Source organism: Canis lupus, chromosome 14 (assembly GCF_048164855.1).
Source record: "Canis lupus baileyi chromosome 14, mCanLup2.hap1, whole genome shotgun sequence".
Taxonomy (NCBI): Eukaryota; Metazoa; Chordata; class Mammalia; order Carnivora; family Canidae; genus Canis; species Canis lupus.
Genome location: NC_132851.1, coordinates 64971711 through 64994304, shown reverse-complemented (window position 1 = coordinate 64994304; position 22594 = coordinate 64971711). Strand labels below are relative to the sequence as shown.

Sequence of the window (22594 nt, the reverse complement as noted above, 5' to 3'; positions counted from 1 at the left end):
CGCCGGGGGGCGGGGCCGAGGGACGCCGGGGGCGGGGCCGAGGGGGACGACGGGGGGGCGGGGCCGAGGGACGCCGGGGGCGGGGCCGAGGGGGACGACGGGGGGGGCGGGGCGGAGCCGGGGGGGGGGGTGATGCCGGGGTAACGGGGCCAAGTGGGACGCAGGGGGCGGGGCCGAGGGGGACGCCGGGGGCGGAGCCGGGGGACGCCGGGGGGCGGGGCCGAGGGACGCCGGGGGCGGGGCCGAGGGGGACGACGGGGGGGGCGGGGCGGAGCCGGGGGTGGGTGATGCCGGGGTAACGGGGCCAAGTGGGACGCAGGGGGCGGGGCCGAGGGGGACGCCGGGGGCGGGGCCGGGGGACGCCGGGGGGCGGGGCCGAGGGACGCCGGGGGCGGGGCCGAGGGGGACGACGGGGGGGCGGGGCCGAGGGACGCCGGGGGCGGGGCCGAGGGGGACGACGGGGGGGGCGGGGCGGAGCCGGGGGGGGGTGATGCCGGGGTAACGGGGCCAAGTGGGACGCAGGGGGCGGGGCCGAGGGGGACGCCGGGGGCGGGGCGGGGGGGGGGTGGAGCAGGGGGACCCGCCGGGGGCGGGGCCGAGGGGACGCCGGGGGCGGGGCCAGGACGTAAGCCGCAGGCCGAGCGCAGTATGGCTGCCGGGGGCGCGGCCCTGGGTTCCGCGGCTGGCGCTGCGACTCTCAGCCCCATACACCGCGGACCTTCCTGGAGCCAGGACGCGGGTCAAGTGTGTAGGTAAACCAGTCCAAGCAGCATGCCTCCTGTTTCTGCAGCCGGAGCCCTGTCCTGCCGCCTCCAGGGCTCTGGGGAACGGACTCAAAGCCCGGAGGGCGTCCCCGGGCATCCATCCCTCTTGGGACACCTGGGAGCCGGAGGGAAGCCGGAGGGAGCGTGCGGAGGGCGGAGGCGGACCAACCCTAGAAGGCGCGAGCTTTAGGGTTTCTGTGGCCCTACCCTGCCTCCACTTTTGGAAGGAAAGGCTGATCGATGTCCGTCATTTTCCAGAGCCGATGACCAGGTCGGCGCAGCCGAGGAACCTGCATCGTGTGGCGAATGGACAGCTAAGGAGGGAGCAAAGCATCCACCCCCTCTGAAGAAGTGAGAATCAGACTGGCCATTTCCCATGCTGGGGTATGTGAAAAGATAGACCGAAGCGTATTTTCGGATATTCAAGAGTTTCTTTGAACAAAAAAAAAAACCGATTTGGATGAGGCAGCATCCAGCCCGGCGGCCAGAATGGCGTTCACGGGAGCTGTGCAAAATGAAGGACTTCGGGGCATCAGGGAGTGGGAACGAGAAAGTCAGACTAGCCACGAAGTGAGAAAGTGAGTCTGTCAATTGCCAAGTTACTTACCTTTAGGGGGTGGCGGGGATCTTGTCACGCAGACACCTAACTAGTGCTTGATCGGGTGGTGCAAGATTCTGTCTGGGACAAATGAAACTCACGGGGAGGAAGAATTAGGAAGGTCCTTCTAGCTAGACGAGAATCAAATGGACATGAGGCAGGTTAACAGGAGAAAACCAAATTTAACACCACGTACAGGGAATCAAATCCAAGTGTAATAGTGTGCATATGGGGGAATCTGCACAGACATGGAAATTCCAAAGGCAGGAAGCAGGATGCTTATATGAGCTTAGGAGAGGGCTGGGGGTCTGAGGATACAAAGGGAGGGAGACCACTACTGGGAAGGTGAAGGAGAGAGAGGTTTGGAAAACAAAGGTGACCTATTATGCAAATAAGTTTCTTAGGTAAAGAGGCAGCTCTATGAATAGCTCACTTCCTAGTAAGGCCTGCAGTTGAGGGGGAAGTAAAAAGTTTTTTCTGGATCTGCTGGGTTTGGATTGTTTTTAACTCAAAATGATGTTCATGCCAAAGCGGCTTATCTTGGGGCGATCTGCCATTGGCCCCTACACTAATTCTCAGTTTGGTGAAGTGAGGCTTAACCTAAGCAACTTCATTTAGGACCCATTGTCTTGTTTTTTTTTGTTTGTTTTGTTTTGTTTTTTGACAAATAACAGACACAGATAAGAGACAGATAAAACCAGCTGCAAAGGTAAAGGAAACAATATTTCTTTTTTTTTTTTATTTTTATTTATTGATGATAGTCACAGAGAGAGAGGGAGAGGCAGAGACACAGGCAGAGGGAGAAGCAGGCTCCACGCACCGGGAGCCCGACGTGGGATTCGATCCCGGGTCTCCAGGATCGCGCCCTGGGCCAAAGGCAGGCGCCAAACCACTGCGCCACCCAGGGATCCCTGACCACCGCTTTCTTACTTAGAATCCTTGTTCTCTAAAATCATGTGTCAGAAAACTTACTGTTTAAAGTCGTATCAATAAGAATGAAACATCCTGTTCTTCCTATTTTGCATGATCTAAGTGAATTTCAAAGAAGCAGCCTTTATCTCCATTTTACCTAAAAAGCCTCTAATAAAGGCTTTCTGAACATATTCAGCATCTATCTTAACTTTATCAATTCCAAGGAATAGGCCCCTGGGTCCACTTTACAGTCCAACCTAATATTGATCTCTTTACACACAGCTCTTTTCTGCTTTGAGCCTACCAAAATATTGCTTTATTTAGATTCCACCTAACCTTTGCCCTTCCCAAATCTGATAATAACTTTATAGCTCTCTCTAATTGATGAGACACTTCTGGATTCTGCAGTGCAATCTCCCTCATTGCAAGGAACCAGTTATCCTAATTTCATCTTGCTATAGATTTGTCCCCGGCAGTTGTGTAGTCTGATTAGCAGCCAGGAGTGATCATCCTACAGAAGGGATTCCAGCTCAGGAGTAGTTATCAGTCTAGCAAAGTAGGCAGTATTCTCTGCTCTATGTGGGATGGAGGAAGACATGCCCTTCATGAAGTCAGGTACCACATAGTCCACTTCTTTTACATCCCCGTTGTTGGGCTGGTGAGATTGGGGACCTCAGAATGGCCGACCCGAGGCCAGCAACCTCGCAATTACGCGCCTTGCCGCCCCACCCCCATCTTCCCCGCCTACGCCACCTGGCCGCCCTATCCAACTTAGTTTACAAAGACCTGTAACCCTTAATCGGAATGCCCCACCCCCATCTTCCCTCTGAAAACTCCTTATAAGCCCCCCCTGCGGTTTCCCTGACTTGGGCCTCCTCTCCGAGTCACGAAACCTCGCCCAGGAGCGCTCCTCATTAAAGCACTCTCAACTTACCACCTTGCTCTACTGTCTTTAATTTTCTCCGCGGATCAGGGATCCCTGGGTGGCGCAGCGGTTTGGCGCCTGCCTTTGGCCCAGGGCGCGATCCTGGAGACCGGGGATCGAATCCCACGTCGGGCTCCCGGTGCATGGAGCCTGCTTCTCCCCCTGCCTGTGTCTCTGCCTCTCTCTCTCTTTTCTGTGTGACTATCATAAATAAATGAAAATTAAAAAAAAAAATTTTCTCCGCCGATCATTAAAAGAAACCCTAACACCCGTTATACCTAGCATAGCATTGGGCAAAGAGTGGGTGTTCAGTAATTTCTTGAAAATTAATTTATGAAGGTGCCTGGGTGACTCAATTGGTTAAGCGTCTGTCTTCTCTCTGTGCCTGTCATGAATAAATAAAATCTTAGAAAAAAATGGATAAGATGGTGAATTTTGTTATGTATATACACCACCATTTAAAAAAATTTAATGTAAAAATTAGTGAAAAATATCTTATTGTTAACTTGGGAATTTTCAGTCCCAAATGGCAGTGAATAAATTATTGAGTCACAACCTTAGCAAAGTTTTGTATTCTCAGTCTTTCAAATTTGAGGCAGTTTAGTTTGCAACAAATAATATTCATTGAGGTATTAATTTATATTTTCTTGACCACTAATGTGTGAGACATCTATTTACTTATTAGCCATTTTAACTTTCTTTTTCAAAGGGTGTATTTTTTATTGATATAGGGATTACTTATATTTTCAATGTCAGTACTTTTTTGTCACTTGCATGTGTAACAAATAGATTTACCAATCTATTCTTTTGTGGTCAGAGTTTAATGTTCAAGCAATCCTTTCATATTTCCAGATTATAGAGATGTAGTCTTACTAATTTACTCTAGAGCTTTTATAGTTTTGACTTTCACATTTGAGTCCCTAATTAATTATTACCATGTAAAGTGTGAAGTAGAGAGAAAACTTCTTTAAAAAATGTACGTTTTCATTTTTAAGATTCTTCCTTTTTGACTTTCATATTTCTACAATTACAAGTCCTAGATAATTTTTCCACTTCTAGATTCCCTTCAACATACTCAACTTAATTTGGGGAGATATACAAGATATGGGGTTTTGTTTGTTTGTTTGTTTTGTGTTTTTTTGTTTTCTCTGCCTCATTTTATTCTCCAATGGCAGAAGTTAATACCTTCTAAAACATGACCAGCATGCGCCCAGAACCAAGTGGAATACCATGTTGGTTCGTTCTGTGAGATTCCTCATTCCCATTCAGTCCCCTCTTTTATCTCATTTATGTTTTGGTGGTCAATGTTGGGGCCTTCTACAAGTGTTTCAGGTTTATATAAGTTTGGGATTAAGCATTTTCTAACATAGAGAACTTAATATACTTAGAAACAAGAGGATCACAATCTAGAACCCCTCAGGTAGAATAATTCTCCCTCCACTAAACTTCATAACCACCACCATCTCCCAGTACCCCTCCCTTTATATTTTCTTCTCCTTTTTTTCATTTTTCTTTTTTTTTTTTTTTTCCTCTTCTTCTTTGGGATTCCTGGCCTTTTATTTTTTACTACTTTGTTTTAAAATATGGTTGTCACTTTAGTGGTCCTTTCTTGTTTCATTCTGATCTTTGTTTTCAATTTCTGGTCTCTGACCTGGGCAGAATCATCTAGGGTGAAATTTACTTAGGTCATGGTTGATATTCTTGACTCAGCCCGCTCATACAGCCACTCTGCACTGAGCAAAATGACTAGAAAGAAGAACTCACCACAAAAGAAAGAATTCGAAACAGTACTCTCTGACACAGTTACAGAATTTGGACTACAATTCAATGTCAGAAAGCCAATTCAGAAGCACGATTATAAAGCTACTGGTGGCTCTGGAAAAAAGCATAAAGGAATCAAGAGACTTCATGACTGCAGAATTTAGATCTGATCAGGCCAAAATTAAAAAATCAATTAAATGAGATGCAATCCAAACTGAAGGTCCTAATGACGAGGGTCAATGAGGTAGAAGGAAGAGTGAGTGACATAGAAGACAAGTTGATGGCAAGGAAGGAAGCTGAGGAAAAAAGAGAAAAACAAAAGACCACGAGGAGGGGATCCCTGGGTGACTCAGGGGTTTGGTGCCTGCCTTTGGCCGGGGCGTGGTCCTGGGGTCCCGGGGTCAATTCCCACATCGAAATAAAGATGATTTTAAAAACATATTATGAGCAGCTATACACCAATAAATTAGGCAATCTAGAAGAAATGGACGCATTTCTGGAAAACCACAAACTACCAAAACTGGAACAGGAAGAAATAGAAAACCTGAACAGGCCAATAACCAGGGAGGAAATTGAAGCAGTCATCAAAAAACCTCCCAAGACAAAAGTCCAGGGCCGGATGGCTTCCCAGGGGAATTTTATCAAACGTTTAAAGAAGAAACAATACCTATTCTACTAAAGCTGTTCCAAAAGATAGAAAGGGACAGAATACTTCCAAACTCGTTTTATGAGGCCAACATCACCTTAATTCCAAAACCAAAGACTCCACCGAAAAGGAGAATTATAGACCAATATCCCTGATGAACACAGATGCAAAAACTCTCAACAAGATACTAGCCAATAGGATCCAACAATACATTAAGAAGATTATTCACCATGACCAAGTGGGATTTATCCCTGGGATGCAAGGCTGGTTCAACACTCATAAAACAATCAACGTGATAGATCATATTAACAAGAGAGAAAACAAGAGCCATATGATCCTCTCAATAGATGCAGAGAAAGCATTTGACAAAATACAGCATCCATTCCTGATCAAAACTCTTCAGAGTGTAGGCATAGAGGAAACATTCCTCAGCATCTTAAAAGCCATCCACAAAAAGCCCACAGCAAATATCATTCTCTCTTTTTTTAAAAATTTATTTATGATAGTCACAGAGAGAGAGAGAGGCAGAGACACAAGCAGAGGGAGAAGCAGGCTCCATGCACCGGGAGCCCGATGTGGGATTCGATCCTGGGTCTCCAGGATCGCGCCCTGGGCCAAAGGCAGGCGCCAAACTGCTGCACCACCCAGGGATCCCCGCAAATATCATTCTCAATGGGGAAACACTGGGAGCCTTTCCCCTAAGATGAGGAACACAACAGAGATGTCCACTCTCAACACTGCTATTCAACATAGGACTAGAAGTCCTAGCCTCAGCAATCAGGCAACAAAAAGAAATAAATGGCATTAAAATTGGTAAAGAAGAAGTCAAACTCTCCCTCTTTGCAGATGACATAATACTATACATAGAACACCCAAAGACTCCACCCCAAGATTGGTAGAACTCATACAGCAATTTGGCAGTGTGGCAGGATACAAACTCAATGCCCAGAAATCAAATCAATGGCATTTCTATACACTAACAATGATACTGAAGAAAGAGAAGTTAAGGACTCCGTTCCAATTACAATTGCACCCAGAAGCATAAGATACCGAGGAATATACCTAGCCAAAGAGGTAAAGGATCTATACCCTAAAAACTACAGAACACTTCTGAAAGAAATTGAGGAAGACACAAAGAGATGGAAAAATATTCCATGCTCATGGATTGGAAGAATTAATATTGTGAAAATGTCAATGCTACCCAGGACAATTTACACATTCAATGCAATCCCTATCAAAATACCATGGGCTTTCTTTAGAGAGTTGGAACAAATCATCTTAAGATTTGTGTGAAATCAGAAAAGACCCTAAATAGCCAGGGGAATATTGAAAAAGAAAGCCAGAGCTGGGGGCATCACAATGCCAGATTTCAAGTTGTCCTACAAAGCTGTGATCATCAAGACAGTGTGGTACTGGCACAAAAACAGACACATAGATCAATGGAACAGAACAGAGAACCCAGAAATGGGCACTCAACTCTATGGTCCACTAATATTCGACAAAGTAGGAAAGACTATCCACTGGAACAAAGACAGTCTCTTCAATAAATGTGCTGGGAAAATTGGACAGCCACATGCAGAAGAATGAAACTAGACCATTCTTTTACACCATACACAAAGATAAACTCAAAGTGGATGAAAGATCTAAATGTGAGACAAGAATCCATCGAAATCCTAGAGGAGAACACAGGCAACACCCTTTTTGAACTTGGCCACAGCAACTTCTTGCAAGACACATCTATGAAGGAAAGGGAAACAAAGAAAAAATGAACTATTGGGACTTGATTAAGATAAAAAGCTTCTGCACAGCAAAAGAAACAGTCAACAAAACTAAAAGACAACCTACAGAATGGGAGGAGATATTTGCAAATGACATATCAGATAAAGGGCTAGTATCCGAGATCTATAAAAAACTTATTACATTCAACAGCAAAGAAACAAACAATCCAATCATGAAATGGGCAAAAGACATGAAGAGAAATCTCACAGAGGAAGACATAGACATGGCCAACAAGCACATGAGAAAATGCTCTGCATCACTTATCATCACGGAAATACAAATCAAAACTACAGTGAGATCCCACCTCACACCAGTGAGAATGGTGAACATTAACAAGACAGGAAACCACAAATGTTGGAGAGGTTTTGGAGAAAGGGGAACCCTCTTGCACTGTTGGTGGGAATGTGAACTGGTGCAGCCACTCTGGAAAACTGTGTGGAGGTTCCTCAAAGAGTTAAAAATAGACCTGCCCTATGACCCAGCAATTCACTACTGGAGATTTACCCCAAAGATACAGATGCAGTGAAATGCAGGGACACCTGCACCCCGATGTTTCTAGCAGCAATGTCCACAATAGCCAAACTGTGGAAGGAGCCTCGGTGTCCATTGAAAGATGAATGGATAGAGAAGATGTGGTCTATGTATACAATGGAATATTCCTCAGCCATTAGAAACAAATACCCACCATTTGCTTCCACGTGGATGGAACTGGAGGGCATTATGCTGAGTGAAGTAAGTCAATCAGAAAAGGACAAACATATGATTTCATTCATTTGGGGAATATAAAAAATAGCGAAAGAGATTAAAGGGGAAAGAAGAGCAAATGAGTGGGAAAAATCAGAGATGGAGACAAAACATGAGAGACTTCTAACTCTGGGAAATGAACAAGGGGTAGTGGAAGAGGAGGTAGGAGGGGGGTTGGGATGACTGGGTGACAGGCACCGAGGGGGGCACTGACAGGATGAGCACTGGTGTTATACTCTATGTTGCCAAATTGAACTCCAATAAAAAAATATACAAAAAAATAGAAAAATCTTTTCAAAGAAGTAATGGTAAAATATTTTCCAAATTTGGTGAAAAGTATAAACCCACAGATAAGAAGCTCAGTGAACCCAAAGCAGAGGAAACATGAAGAAAACTATACCAAACCATATAATCAAATTGCTCAAAACCAGTGACAAAATAAAATAAAATAAAATAATTAAGCAGCCAGATGGAGAAAAAACACTGTAAGTACAGAGGAAGTAGATAAGAACAGCAGGTTTCTCAACAATTTAGCACAGTAGTAGGATATAAAACAATATACTCAAATCCATATTAGCAATATGCCATGTAATAAGTTTTGAAATCAGAAAGTGTGAGACCTCCAACTTTGTTCTTTTTTTTTCTTTTTTAAGATTTATTTATTTATGATAGACATAGAGGGAGAGAGATAGAGAGAGGCAGAGACACAGGCAGAGGGAGAAGCAGGCTCTATTCCGGGAGCCCGACGCAGGCCTCGATCCTGGGACTCCAGGATCGTGCCCTGGGCCAAAGGCAGGCGCTAAACTGCTGAGCCACCCAGGGATCCCCCCCCTTTTTTCTTTTCAACATTATTTGACTATTCAGGGTCCCTTGAGACTCTACGAATTCGGGGATAGGTTTTTCTATTCTATTTCTGCAAAAATCACCTTTAGGACTTTGATAGGCATTGCATTAAATCTAGTAATGTAAACTGCTTTGGGTATATTGGTATCTTAGAAATATTAAGTCCTCCAATCCATGAACACAGGATGTCTTTCTGTTTAATTTGTGTCTCTAATTTCTTTCAGCAGCATTTTGTAGTTTTCAGTATACAAGTCCTCCTTGGTTAGGTTTATTACTATCAATTTCATATGAACTTTTGGTGCTATTATAAATGGAATTTTTCCTTCATTTCCCTTCTGGATTGGTCATTTTTGGCAACTACTTTTGCTATAACAAGTTTCTTTGTCTCTGTCTTCTGTAAGTGTTCATAAAACTGTGGAAGGCTAATTTAGTAGAATGTAGGTAGGGCAAATTAACTCCCTCACAAGCTCACAAGTTGTTATGATAATGAGTGAAAGAGGAAATATCACTACAGCTGCTGAAGACATTAAAATATTAATAAAGTAATAATATAAAAAAACAGTTTATATTATTAAAAATAATATAAACAGCTTTAATGCAGTCTATGTGACTATTGAAATAAAATAGACAAGTTTATTTAAAAACACAAATCATCTAAAACTGACCCAAAAAGAAATTTAAAAACGTAATAGCTCCATATAGATTTTAAAAAACAAATTAGTAATTAATAACCATCTGACAAAGGAACTTCGGCCAGGGGACTTCACTGGCCAATTCTCTCAAACATTTAAGAGAGCAATAATAACCCTATGTAAATCTCTCAGACAACAGAAGAAGGAACACTTCCCAACTCACCATATGAGGCCACTGTTGCCCTGATATCAAAACATTACAAGAAAGGTCAACTACAGAGTAACAAGAATATTTAAAACAATAGCAAATTTAATAGCAATATGTATAAATATATGTAATGTATCATGTTTAAGAGGGGCTTATTCTGGAAATGTAAGTCTGGTTCAACATTAAAAGAACAATCAATGTGGGCAGCCCCAGTGGCGCAGCGGTTTAGCGCCGCCTGCAGCCCGGGGCGTGATCCTGGAGACCCGGGATGGAGTCCCGCGTCCGGCTCCCTGCATGGAGCCTGCTTCTCCCTCTGCCTGTGTCTCTGCCTCTCTCTCACTCTCTCTGAATGAATAAATAAATAAATCTTTAAAAAACAAAACAAAACAATCAATGTAATTGGCCATAGCAACAAATTAAAGAAGAAAAAACAATGATGTTCTCAATAGATATAGAAAAAGTATTTGATAGAATTAGATATTTATTCATGATAAAAGGAACTCTCATAAAACTAGAAGTATAGGGGTATTCATCAAGCTGATAAAGGACATCCGGGAATAACCCACCACGTAGGTTATACTTCATGATGAAAGACTCCTAAGATTAAGAACAGGGCAAGGATGTCTTTTCTCACCATTTCTATTTCATATTGTGCTACTGTCTGTGACTGAATGAAAGGGGTACAAAAGAACTTTTGAGGTTGATGGAACAGAACACAAAATGTTCTGTATTTTGATCATGGTCTATACATTGTGAAAACATCAAATTACACATTTAAAAAAGAATGTTTTATTATGCGTAAATTATGGTGAATCAAAATTGTTAAAAACATTTGTTGGTTTTCTTTAGATGTAATCCACATCCCTCTCTCACGAAGAAGCCCCCCCCCCTTTTTAAAGATTTTATTTATTCTTGAGAGATGCAGAAAGGCAGAGACATAGGCAGAGGGAGAAGCAGGCTCTATGCAGGGAGCCCGATGTGGGACTCAATCCCAGGACCCTGGGATCACACTCTGAGCTAAAGGTGGAAGGAAGCTCAACCACTGAGCCACAAAGGCACCTAAGACCCTCTTCTAAGAGTACTGTGCATCTGTTTGATTTTCTGTAATTATGTTGGCCTCTAGAGGGCACCCATAATTCATGAACTCAAAAGCTTGGGAATGATTTAAAAAGTGCATCATTTATGCATGTAAACGCACAGAAAAGAATAATAAGTATGAAAAATTTTCAGTAGACTTGTAAGAATTTAGTAATAAAATTTGCTAAAAGCTTTTTATGACCATAAAACTGAAAATAAAAATGTTGCTTGTAAAAGAGATGAAGCTTGTTTCATCAGTGTATTTAAATAGTGGACTCTGTTGACTTTCACCATAACCTTGGAATTCTTTTAAAATAAAGCTTCTATTCTTGGTTACAAAAATTATACATGATCATTATAGAAAATGTGAAAGTTACAGAAAAACTGAATGACAGAAGAAGAGGAGAAGAAGAATCAGTAGAAGGCACTATTGTCATAATATGAAGGCTGTCAACTTTTGGGCATATTGCCCCCAGAGATTTCATTTATACATTATTTTTACTTGATTTTAATCACATGTATCAAAATGTTAGAATGTAAGCACCCTTTGATATCTGGCCATGAAAATGAAGTATAGGGGCTTCTGGGTGGCTCAATCAGTGAAGCATCTGCTTTTGGCTCATGTCATGATCCCAGGGTCTGGTAATCTAGCTCTGAAGCAGGCTCCCTGCTCAGTGGAGAGCCTGCTTCTCCCTCTCCCTCTCCCTGCCGCTACCCTGCTTGTGCTCACTCCTCTCTGTCTCTGTCAAGTGAATAAATAAAATACTTAAAAAAATAAGTATAAATTAAATACTTATTCATAATGTAAAATGTTCATAATTAATTGGTTATGTTCCTTTGAAGTGCTTTTAATAGTACTCAACTAGAAAAGTTAAAATGTTATTAATATTTAGTAGTCACATAAAATTGTCCTATTTCTCTGGTGGCTCTACCTCCCTATGTAGGAACATCTACTTGAGTCATCACAACTGAAAAGGGATGGCCAATTGATCTCCACTGAAGTTGTCAGAGGGGAAGAAAATGTAATATATGAGCAGTAAAAAGTCTCAGATGAACATTTAAAAAAACAATTTACATACTATACTATTGTACATTTCCAAGGAAAAAAGAAACTGTACCTACATTGCAACTCAGCTTGCCACATAACAATAACATGCTTATGTTTAGGTGGAAAGGACAATGAAATGGACAGTAAGCATAAGTCTTGAACCATTTGTGGAATTACCTGTATTTTTATTAAAATCCACTTGGCACAAAGAGTTGTATGTAGATTTTAGCTGATGAGAGGAATAAAGGGAAGAGAGTTAATGTGAATGTCAACAATTATATTTAAAATAAGTAGTATTTACTAATATTTATTGGAAACTTATATTCCTGGTACTGTAGGTACTATGTTACATGCATTACCTTTCCTTTTCAGGACCAGATAATGCAATTAGACAGGGGAAATTAATGAGAGGGTAATGAGAGCAAAAGCCTAGAAGCTCCACAATTTTATCAATATAAAACTTTTTAAGTAAATAATGATGCTTCCAACAATAAAACACTATGTCTCATGTCTCTCTACCTGTAGGGAAATACTTGAAGATATTCACTGAAATTCACCATTCACCAAAACGTGTTTGTACACAAAGCAAGCAAGGTGCAGAACAGTATGCATGGTATTTCCCAATGTGTATCATAGAAGAAGTGTGTGTGTGTGTGTGTGTGTGTGTGTGCATATCTACATGCACACACGCAAACATGTATGCTGGTAGACACTATTTTTTCTTTTTTAAAGATTTTATTTATTTATTCATGAGAAACAGAGAGAGAGAGAGGCAGAGGCATAGGCAGAAGAAGAAGCAGGCTCCCCTCAGGGAGCCCGATGTGGGACTCAACCCGAATCCCAGGATCACACCCTGAGACGAAAGCAGACACTCAACCGGAGAGCCATCCAGGAGTCCCCTGGACTATTTTTTCAAAGATATCTACACATAGAAAATGAGTAATCGGGCAGCCCGGGTGGCTCAGCGGTTTAGCACTGCCTTCAGCCCAGGGCATGATCCTGGAGACCTGGGATCGAGTCTCATGTCCAGCTCCCTGCATGGAGCCTGCTTCTCCCTCTGTCTGTGTCTCTGCCTCTTTTTATCTCTGTGTGTTTCATTAATAAATAAATTTTAAGAATATTTAAAAAAATTAGTAATCCTAATAGGCTCTCAGAAGGAGAAACAAAGATCTGTAATAGGAAGGAGAGATTTGGGGTTGATTGTGGGGATTTTTTGTTTTTGTTTGTTTTCTACTGTATAACCCTTTTTACCCATTGAATTTTTGTAACACATATATTTTTTCTTCAACAAATAAATATAGCCAGTTTACCTACTCAATGGTGTAAACTTTAGCTTCTGAGTGATTAATAGCATGTTGAGTTAAGTAATTATGGAATGATTATAAAAGCAGTTTGGAATTTAGATCTCTTTCTGCCAGAGGAATATTAAATTTTGAAAGGTTCAAGGAAGACTGGCCTAGTTTTGGGGCCAACTACTGTATATTTTGTGTATTTTAAGGCATATCATGAGTATAAATAAGAATTTTTATAGAAAATCAAAAGAGTAAGCCACTTGTTATTTTGCCCCCTAAAATTTATAGGCTGAAGTGGTGTCAGTACCTCAGAATGGGACCTTATTTGGAGATAGGCTATTTTAAAAAGTAATAAGGTTGAAATAGTGTCATTGGGGTGGGCCTAATCCACGATGACTTGTGGTCTCATAAAAAAAGGAGATTAAGGACAGACCCGTGTACAGGGGGAAGACCACATGAACCTACGGGGAAATTATGACCATAGGCAAGTCAAGGAGAGAGGCTTCAGAAGAAAACCCTGAGGACACCTTGATCTTGGGCTTCTAGCCTCCTGAGCTATGAGAAAAACAAATTTCTGTTGTTCAAGTCCTTCAGCCCCTTTGTTTTGGCAGCCGGAGCAAAGCAGTACTCAACCTAAACTCAGCAATTTTGGCTGCAGGTGATAGGCAGCCATCGAAGAATCTCAAGGAGAAGAATGACCTTTTAAGATCTGCTCATTAGAACAATGGCTTTGCAATGAATAAGATTGATTGGAAGGGATAACCAGGGGTCTGGGGGACTTGCTAGGAAGCTACATCCATGATGCAGTGAAAGCTGATGAGAGGCATAATTCAGGCAATTTCACAGGAAATTGAGAGGAGGAATTATCTGTGAGATTTGTTAACAGGATAGAAGTTACAGGATCCAGAGACCATTTGGGTGCAAAACAGAGAGGGTCAGCCTGTGATGAAACCTACATCCCTGGGTTAAGCAGCTAAGTGAATTGTTTATAAAGTAAAATGGAACAAACAGGAGCAGTGGGCTCCCCACGTGAACTCTGGGGAGAGCTAACTAAATTGCAGCAGTGACATGTTAACACTGGCAGCAAGGAGAAACTACAGGAGATAGGCATCAATCCAGATTAAGATCAAAGCATTTGATGACCCAGTGAGGGGAAGGCTCATAGAGCTGGCAAGCGGTAGCAGTCAGGATGTTTGAGACGCCTGATGACTTACCATGTCATGGAGAAGAAATGAACCTCACCCAGAAACACACAGAGGGTCTCTTTGTGGAGGGAAGGCTCAGCATTCCAAGAGGCTGGGTGCAGTCAGGGTGGAGCTGGCCATAACTGAAGCAGAAGTAATGACAGAAAAGGAATATAACAATCCTGACATCATTCCTTGGCTCTGCCCTTGACAGGCTTTATAACCTTGGGCAAGTCAGTTGACTTCTCTTGGCCTCATTCCCTTGCACTAGCAAATCAGGGCAAAAATGAAGTGATTGTAATAATAACACTTCATTAGCTAATTAATACTTAGAGGGTCAGAAAAAACCTCCTGGAGTTAATTTATAAACTAAGAGCTGAAGAATGAGTTAAAAATAAGCCAGATAAAATGGCTAGGAGGTGTGGAAGTGAAAGATGTGCTGGTGACAGGGAACAGCATCTGTAAGACCCTGAGCCCAAACAGAAAATGGTATTTTTCAGAGAACCAAGAAGTGATGTGATATAATGAGAACATAAGAGTTCCATCGGGATGAAATGAGAAAATAGAAATTGAAGCAGCGTAGTAATTTGTTCAAGGTCACATAGCACTAAGGGTCTGATCTGTGAATTAAGCATGCCTGCAGCAGGACTTACATTTAAACTTAACAGTAACATCCTGGAGGTGCCTGGGCAGCTCAGTCGGTTAAGTGTCCGACTCTGGACTTGGGCTCGGGTCATGATTTCAGGGTCTTAGGATCAAGCCCCACATTGAGCCCTGAATCAGGCTCCAGGCTCAGCCCAGAGTCTGCTTGAGGACTCTCTCCCTCTGCTCCTTCCCCTGCCATGCTCTCTGTCTTTCTCTCTCTCATTCAAATAAATAAATCTTTAAACTATTATTTCTATACAACCTCCCTACAGCACTATACAAAAAGACCGCTGCCAAGGGTGATACAAACTTAATATTTCTCAATGTGTTTAGAAAATTACAGAGGGAATGTTCACTTGAGCTTAAATAGAAAAATCCTGATGAGAATGTTAGAAACAGTGTCAGTTATACAGAATTAGGCCACAAAAGCAAGTAAGCTAAACTTAGTCAAATAATTCAACCAACAGCCTACTAGTCCTTGCTTCTACTCTAGTCTTCCAGAAAATATAGAAACCGTCTCAAAATGGATTTTGTGACTAACACAAGAGTTTGATGATTAGTTTTCTATTGTATACTACCATTCATTAAATAGAAAATGAGGTCTAAAAAGCCACAATAGTTGCATTTATTTTACAAAACCTAGATCCAGATCCCTCCAGTTTTTTTTTTTTTTTTCCCTCCAGTTTTATAATGAACTTAGCAGTTGGGTGGTTGTGTTACATACTCTCCAGAGACTGGATGAACTGGTCTGTCTATACCTCTTCCCTGGAGCATTGATCACAGAAGATTACACATGTTGATTATAAGGTCTTTTTGTCCTCCATGTTCTAATGTTTTGCCATGAAGTGCTAAGTTGTAGAATTATTTTTGTTTGTCCTGCATATGATTTGGTGGGATTCCTAAATCTGATGCTTGTTGTTTGATGACCATGGGGATGTATCACTCAGATCTTCCTCCAAAAGCACCTGCTGGAGGAGCTCAGCTGATGTCCCAGGGTGGCAGCTGGCACCTTTTTTAGTGGTGTTCTCATTTCAGTGTTGTTTTCATACACTTCTCTGCTGACTACCCCTGTACCTCCCAAATGCATACTTACAGTTCAACCCTGAGGCTTTCCTTATTTTCCTAGTTGTACCCAGTGATTTGTCAACTGTGCTTGAAGTTGGACTCCCTTCTTATAAAGGACTTCCTCCTAAGGTGGGCCGGTGGGGGGAGGGAAATTTTGCTCAAAATTCCTCATAGCTCAAATACCTATGCTTTGATCTGCATAAGATAATTTATGACCATTTTAATCACTTACGTGTTTAGTGGACATAATTATAACAGGACTTGCCACATTATATAAAAAGTATAGTCAGAATTCACTAAAATCTATAGCAGAGCCTTTATTTAAATATCAGTCTACTTAAGAAGAAAAATCTTTGCCTCAGGACATTTGGCATGTAGTATACCTGTCTTCAATCTTTTTAATAATACATCCTCAGGAATAAAGCAAATTCATTTTCCGTCTTTCTTTTTTTTAAAAAAAATATTTGTTTATTTATTCATGAGAGACATAGAGAGCGAGAGAGAGGCAGAGACACAGGCAGAGGGAGAAGCAGGCTCCATGCAGGGAGCCCGATGTGGGACTCGATCCCAGGACTCCAGGATCACACTCTGGGCCAAATGCAGGCGCTAAACCACTGAGCCACCCAGGCATCCCAATTTTCCATCTTTCAATGCAACTCTGAAAGGAGAACATTTGGGTTACTAAAAATGAGAGTACTTCCTTTTAAAAAGTGTTTTACTTAAAATTCTAAAATGATTTAATGTTATTTATTTTTAAAAACTACAAAATAAGCATATTTCTTTTTTTAAATTTTTTTAAATTTTTATTTATTTATGATAGTCACAGAGAGAGAGAGAGAGAGAGAGGCAGAGACATAGGCAGAGGAAGAAGCAGGCTCCATGCACCGGGAGCCAGATGTGGGATTCGATCCCGGGTCTCCAGGATCGTGCCCTGGGCCAAAGGCAGGCGCCAAACCGCTGCGCCACCCAGGGATCCCCAATAAACATATTTCAAAATAAATTTGTCTCAGACATTGCACCAACCAGGTATTTAGGATACAGTGTTCTGTATGTACTACCACAATTTTCTACCATTGACTATGAATAATGTCAGCTAAAATATAAGGTAGAATCCATTGCGCAATAAACCAATCAGAAAGCACTTATTACTGTGTATGTAATATATATAGTACATGTAGCTCTATGCACAAGGTTTTGTGTTAGGTCTGATCATTTACACGTAGATGTCCCAAGCTGCCACCAGAGGATATCCTTTTGTGTATTGTTTAGCAGTCTTTTTTGGGGCCTATTATGTTTGTTCTGCTCTCAGAATCTCACTAAAATCTCATTTATTATGGAGTAGGGAGAGGTTGTGTTGTCTAAATAATAAGGAACGTGTTCTGTGAAGTGAACATGTTCTACTGAAGTTCCATTTAAATTAGTTCTGAAGTCTCCACTGCTGTTCACAGACCAAAGGGCTCTACTTGAATCTCCAGAGTCCAGAAGTTCATTAAGTTCAGACATGACCGTCTCACCATAGTTTGAACTCAGTGTGGAAATTCCAGGATTTAAACATAATATATTCAACGTTCACTTCTGGTTTAAAAAAAAACTCTTTAGAAATGATTAATAGCAGGTGACTTCCTTGAACTTAGAAAGCTAAAAAACATCTGTGATAAGTAGTATACTCAGTGGTGAAAAGTATAAGAGGTTTGTTGAGAACAAAGTACCTGCTATCATCACTTCTATTAAGCTTGTGCTGAAAATTTGAGCCGATGCAGTAAGACTAGAAAAAAAAACATAAAAATTTATAAAGAATGGAAAAAAAAAACCTGCCATTAAGAGCAGATGGTATAATTGTCTATGTGAAAGATTCAAAATAATTAAAAAATACATAATTAGGAGACTGTTGGATACAGAATTAAAAAAATCAGGAAATGCAATTTGATAGACAGCACTTACAGTAATTAGCATCAGAATGCAAAAGTCCCTAGAAATAAGCTTAACGTATAATGTTCAAGAAGTTTACTTATATTTATTTTTAAAAAATATTTTATTTATTTATTCATGAGAGACACAGAGAGAGAGAGAATGGCACAGACACAGGGAGAAGCAGGCTCCATGCAGGGAGGCCTACGGGACTCGATCACAGGTCTCCAGGGTTACACCCTGGGCTGAAGGCGGCGCTAAACCACTGGGCCACCAGGGCTGCCCAAAATGTTCAAGAAGTTTAAATGTTATTTAAAGATCTCAATTTATGAACCCTCTCAAGGTCACAATATGGAAGATTTCCTATTTTATTTATTTTTAGTTTTTAAAAAATATTTTATTTATTCATGAGAGACCCAGAGAGAGGCAGAGACACAAACAGACTCCCCGCGGAGAGCCCAATTCAGGACTTGATCCCAGGATCAGGGATCACGACCTGAACTAAAGGCAGACACTCAAGCACTGAGCCATCCAGGTGTCTCAAGAGTTGCTATTTTAAAGATGCATCAACTACTCTTACCCGAAATGATTTATAAATCCAATGCTCTTGCACTCAATATTCCCATACTGGCAAGTTGACTCTAAGATATATTTGAATGAAGAGCTAAGACACTCCTAAAGAAGAGCAGCAGTACACAAGACATGTTTTTAAAAACTTTTATGAAATAGCAAAACAAATGAGCAAAAAACACTTCACATAGGGTCAAATACACTTATAATTGTGCAAAACGATATTCAAATACACGTATAATTATGCAAAAAGATATTCGGTCTCATTTGTGATAAGGGAAAGGCATATAAAACGACAGTAAGATAATCATTTTACATTAGTCAACAATTCAAAAAGTCGGCCGAATGCAAGTGTTGGCCAGTAGGGGGAGGAAGAGGAACATTCAGAAATTGATTGTAGGTGGACTAAGTCTGTACAACCCTTTGGAAAATAGCATTATTTGATGAAGTTGAAGAGGTGTATACAGCCTTCTCTGCCCCTAGATTCCCATCTCTGGTGATGAGGATATGTCTTCACTTCCTGATGCAGGATGAGTACCTTTCACGTGGGAGTTTTTTTCTCTGCTTTCAGGGGGACAGAGGGGAGTCTGAATGTCCTTACATAAGCTGTTTCCTAAGTAGTTTTTACTTAAACTAATCAATGTGCCAAAGTGGCACATTTTGGGACAGCCTGCCCTTGGCTCCTATAGTTTCATCAAGATAACCAATATAAGCATAAAGTCAACTATTTCAGGGATAATCTTTTTTTAAAATATTTATTTATTCATGAGAGACAGAGAGAGAGGCAGAGACATAGGCAGAGGGAGAAGCAGGCTCCCCACGGGGAAGTGGGATGTGGGAGATGTGGGACTTGATCCCAGGACCCCGGATCACGCCCTGGGCGGAAGGCAGATGCTCAACCACTGAGCCCCCAGGCGTCCCTCATTCTGAAAATTTATTAATATGGTAATTAATTGTGAGACCTCACGAATATAATAATTTCATCCGCAACCCAACATTAAAATAAACGTCCGAGATTGACTTTAAGTCTTATGACTACTATCATCCTTAGTAAGAGAAGTACAAGCCATCGTAGTCCGTATATCAAGGTAATTAAATAGATTTTATTCTGCCTCTACTTAGACTTCTTGACAATCTGCATGTATGTGTGGTTTAATTGTAGATACTTCAGTTTTTGTTTTGCTTAAAGCAAAAGAAAAAAATTCTCTTTAGATATAGTTTCTTTTTTATGAAACTTTCCAGTGGATAAAAGGAAAAAAATATAAAAAGTTTGTAAGCTCTCAGTAGGCACTTTTGATTTCAGACCTGGGTGGATTCAGCATTATAATGTTCTTTATGCACCGCAATCTGGAGATTAATTTTTATTGCTTTCCCTTTCCCGGTTGAAGAATGAAAGGAGAAGATTCTCAAAGGGGTATTTATTAGTTACAAGTCAATAAGGAAGTATAATCTATTTTTCTAGTTTGTTTATTTGGAAGGGATGGGGAGCAAGAAATGTAATAAATTTGTTAACAGAGTTATAAACTTTTTGCTTTATTACTTTCTGGGAATGGAACTATGCAACCTTGAAAGATCTATAAAACAAAAAGCATGAAAAAAAACAAAAGAAATTTAGAAAACCCCTACAAGACATCCCTTGGATTAAAGCCCCAAGTCAGTAAACCAAGACTTACTACCTTATCTAACTGCAGTTTCAATTGTACTCCTCAAAGATTGCACACTTTAGCCATTCAAGATGGAATCTCCTGGTCAGTACTAGGAAATTTACTGATAGACCCCTTCCATTTTCCTTAGGAGGACTGCTTTGTCTTAACAATGCATTCCTTGCTAATATAGTCCTTCCTTTCTCTTCCTTCCTTTTATTTATTTATTTTTAAAATGCCGCCTCTCTACCTTTAACAACCTTTTTTGTTGGGGGCACCTGGGTGGCTCAGTAGATGGAACTTTGGATTCTTCTGTTCAGCTGGCTCAGGTCAAGATCTCAGGGTTGTGAGTTTGAGCTCTGAGTTGGGTTCTGCACTCAGGACAGTGTACCTGGGATTCTCTCCCACTCCCTCCCCCCTGCTGCTTCTCTCCCTGTGTGCCCTTGCATGTTGAAGGCTCTCTTCCTGTCTCTAAAATAAATACATAAATAATTTTTTGTTGTTGTTGTTGTTTGGCTCAGTGGAGCTCCCTTCTACCTGCTAGATGGAATTCTACCTAATTCATTAATCATTTAATGAAGCCAATCAGATCTTCAAATTTAGCAGATCCAATGCCATTTTCAGTTAATGATGATTTAGAGAATATCATCATGAGAAAGTCTGTGCATCTTTTTAAAAATCATGTTTGCACAAAGCAGGAAATGAATATACTTTAATGTATCTTTGCCTTTGTCTATTTGCCCAATCATATTTAAGGTCTTATTGGAATCTACCATCAGTTGATAAATTAAAAATTCTTGTCTTGTCAAGAGCAGTGTGTTTAGGTTTAAAGTTCTCAAAACTGGGACGCCAGGGTGGCTCAGCAGTTGGGTGTCTGCCTTTGGCTCAGGGCGTGATCCCAGAGTCAGTCCCACATTGGGCTCTCCACAGGGAGCCTGCTTCTCCCTCTGCCTGTGTCTCTGCCTCTCTCTGTGTGTCTCTCATGAATAAATAAATAAAATCCTTTAAAAAACAAAACAAAAACTACAAAGTTCTCAAAACTGAATTACTGACAGTGGCATATTAGATCAAATTCTACTCATTGTTTTGTTAAATGGCCTTGGTTGTGTGACATTTAACACATTTTCTGCATCAATAAATCAAACCGTTTAAATAATTCAGTTATTGATACAATGCCACTATACACATAACCTCAATAATCAGAATATCTCATTTGTTTTTACAGGAAAAGTGTCATTGAGTTGTGTCTACAAAGACAAATAAAAGCTCAGGATACTGAAAAAAGGCTGATAAACATTGTACTCATGCTCCAAGAGGCACAGCTTTTGACAGGGTTGGCTTATTAGGGAAAAATCTCAACATAAAATAAGATGGAATGAATTTATAACTTTCAACTGATTACTGGGTTCTTGGACTTTATGCCAAAAGAAAAGCAACCTCAATGAATCAGAAACACTAAGATATAATCATGAGTCTCAATTCTCTATGTTGAAGTAATGGTGATTATATTGTGGGTTACGAGCATTTTGTAGTCACCGTGATAAGAAAATACATGTACAAACATAAGATAAAAAAATATGTGGGGAATCAAAATAAAAGGAGTTTCTAACATGAAATTACAGTTCAGGATTTAATGGAATTAAAATGAATTATTATGGAATTTGTCAAAGTCATCATGGTTAGGTTTTCAGGGACCTTTTACTTTCAAATATGGATCTCTAACTTGAGAACTTTGACCCAATGCCAGATTAATAGTACATTTCATTTGCAGTGAATTCTAGACTCTTAATATTCTAAGATGATCAAATTCTCACATTTTACCATGGTCTTCAAGCTGCTGTGAGGGCTATACAAGTTTCTAAGTCACATCAAATAGTCCATTTTGAACTGCGTCATCCTTTTCACTCCTCAGAAATAATAATGTATTCTGACACAGGAACCATATACTATACTAATAGTAACAACCATTTGTTTAGTTGGGATTTTTTAAGAGTTTTTTTAAAAAGATTTTATTTATTTATTCATGAGAGACATACAGAGAGAGGCAGAGACACAGGCAGAGGGAGAAGCAGGCTCCCTGCGGGGAGCCCGATGTGGGACTCAACTCCAGGATCACAACCTGAGCCGAAGGCAGATGCCCAGGTGCCCCTGTTGAGAATTGTCTTATGCCAGTACTACTCGACACAATTTTAGTGTATTATCCTGAAACCTTACAATGATGATGCAAGGATTGTTTTTATTTTGCCAATGAGGACATTGAAACTCAGATGAGGTAAGTAATTTGGCAAGGTCCCGAGAAGAGGAAGAGATTGTTTTTTCTTTCAAGTGTGTGTGGCCACAAGGCCCATAA

General features: G+C 40.9%; 1 long non-coding RNA gene across 5 annotated transcripts in view; it reads left to right on the top strand.

Moving 5' to 3' along the window:
• The first annotated feature begins 617 nt into the window (after positions 1-617).
• Positions 618-22594, top strand: part of LOC140604217 (uncharacterized) — a 111975-nt gene continuing 89998 nt past the window's right edge. For 4 of the 5 annotated variants that reach the window (XR_012007226.1, XR_012007225.1, XR_012007222.1 and 1 more), the window contains exon 1: positions 618-1342. This is a non-coding gene — a long non-coding RNA (uncharacterized lncRNA). Of the gene's footprint in view, positions 1343-2123; positions 3209-22594 lie in introns of those variants that run through there. The other variant, XR_012007224.1, reaches the window with a different exon arrangement.